The sequence below is a fragment of the Arachis hypogaea genome, chromosome 14 (genome assembly GCF_003086295.3).
Source record: "Arachis hypogaea cultivar Tifrunner chromosome 14, arahy.Tifrunner.gnm2.J5K5, whole genome shotgun sequence".
Taxonomy (NCBI): domain Eukaryota; kingdom Viridiplantae; phylum Streptophyta; class Magnoliopsida; order Fabales; family Fabaceae; genus Arachis; species Arachis hypogaea.
The window spans coordinates 48,158,078-48,160,337 of record NC_092049.1 but is presented as its reverse complement, the minus strand read 5'-3'; the positions used below and the strand labels follow the sequence as shown (position 1 = coordinate 48,160,337).

At 38.2% G+C, this 2,260-nt stretch overlaps 1 non-coding gene across 1 annotated transcript; it reads right to left on the bottom strand.

The window, feature by feature from the left end:
• Positions 1-1,064: 1,064 nt before the first annotated feature.
• On the bottom strand, positions 1,065-1,172 carry LOC112746317 (small nucleolar RNA R71). The gene has a single exon (XR_003174208.1). It is a non-coding gene; the product is annotated as a small nucleolar RNA R71 (small nucleolar RNA).
• Positions 1,173-2,260: the final 1,088 nt, after the last annotated feature.

The following is a 2,260-nucleotide window of genomic DNA, read 5'->3' as shown; positions in this document are numbered from 1 at the left end:
CAAATCTTTTTCAAAATAAATTTCAATCATATCTTTTTCAAAATTTAATATCAAAATCTTTTTCTATCTTCTTATCTTTTCAAAATTTATTTTCTTATCTTTTTCAAAACCACCTAACTACTTTTCTCTCTCTCTCTCTCTCTCTATAATTTTCGAAAACCACTAACCACTTTTTCAAAATTCTTTTTAATTAACTAATTATTTTAAATTCTATTTTTATTTTATTTCTTTTCTTAAATTTTGAATTCTAACTTAATTAATTAAATAAAATAAAAATATTTTTCTTCTCCCTCTTTTTAAAATTCGAATACTCTCTTTCTCATCTCTTTCTATTTATTTAATTATTTACTAACACTGCTCTTCTACTCATAATTCAAACTCTCTCCCCCTCTCTGTGTTCGAATTCCTCTTATTCTCTCTCTACCTCATTCTTCTATTCTTCTATTCTTATACTCACATAAAAGAATCTCTACACTGTGACATAGAGGATTCTTATTCTTTTCTATTCTCTTCTTTTTCATATGAGTAGAAATAGGGATAAAGACATCCTTGTTGAAGCTAATCCTAAACCTGAAAGGACTCTGAAGAGGAAGCTAAGAAAAGCTAAAGCACAACACTCTGGAGAGGACCTTACAGAAATTTTCGAAAAAGAAGTAGACATGGCAGCCGAACCCAATAACAATGGTGAAGATGCAAGGAAGATGCTTGGTGACTTTACTGCACCAACTTCCAACTTCTATGGAAGAAGCATCTCAATTCCTGCAATTGGAGCAAACAACTTTGAGCTTAAACCTCAATTAGTTTCTCTATTGCAGCAGAATTGCAAGTTTCATGGACTTCTATTGGAAGTTCCTCATTAGTTTTTAGCTGAATTCTTGCAAATCTGTGACACTATTAAGACCAATGGGGTTGATCCCGAGGTCTACAGACTTATGCTTTTCCCCTTTACTGTAAGAGACAGAGCTAGGATATGGTTAGTCTCACAACCTAAAGAATGCCTGAACTCTTGGGAAAAGTTGGTCAATGCTTTCTTGGCCAAATTCTTTCCACCTCAAAAGATGAGCAAGCTTAGAGTGGAAGTCCAAACCTTCAGACAGAAGGAAGGTGAATCCTTCTATAAAGCTTGGGAAAGATACAAGCAATTGATCAGAAGGTGTCCTTCTGACATGCTTTCAGAATGGAGCATCTTATGTATATTCTATAATGGTCTGTCTGAATTGTCCAAGATGTCATTGGACCACTCTGCTGGTAGATCTCTTCATCTGAAGAAAATGCCTGCAGAAGCCCAGGAACTCATTGAGATGTTTGTAAATAACCAGTTTATGTATACTTCTGAAAGAAATCCTGCGAATAATGGGATGAGTTAGAAGAAAGGAGTTCTTGAGATTGACACTCTGAATGCCATATTGGCTCAGAATAAAATATTGACTTAGCAAGTCAATATGATTTCTCAGAATCTGACTGGAATGTAAGCTGCATCTGGCAGTACTAAAGAAGCCTCCTCTGAAGGAGAAGCTTATGACCCTGAGAATCCTGCAATGGAAAAGGTGAATTACATGGGAGAATCATATGGAAACACCTATCTTAATGGGAAGAATGGGCATTTAACGCCCAGTCTGGCAGCATTTTGGGCGTTAAACGCCAGAATTGGCAGACAGACTGGCGTTTAACGCCAGAAAAGGGTGTCTGGTTGGCGTTAAACACCAGAAAGGGGCATCAGCCTGGCGTTTAACGCCAGGAAAGGTCGCAGAGATGGCGTTAAACGCCAAAAAATGGAACACAGAGGGCGTTTAAATGCCAGAAAGGTGCATGGAGAAGAATTCCTTGACACCTCAGGATCTATGGATCCCACAGGATCCCCACCTACCCCAACTCACTCTCTATCCTCTTCACACCTTTCCATAACACTCTTCCCCAAATACCCTTGACCAATCACATCAATACCTATTCCCCAAACACCATTCACCTATGAAATCCTGCCCACTTCCCTATAATCCCTTCACCACTCACATCCATCCACTACTCCCCAAAAACCCATCATAAAACCCCACCTACCTTACCATTCAAATTCAAAACATTTCTCTTCCAAACCCAACCCCCACTTACATGAATTCCCTCTCTCTCTCTTACCCTATAAATACCCCCTCCTTACCACCTTCCATTTCACACTTCATAAACACTTACACCTCCCTTGGCCAAATCCAAAACACCCCTCTATCTCCTCCATTTCTTCTTCTTCTCCTCCTTTCTTTCTTTTTTT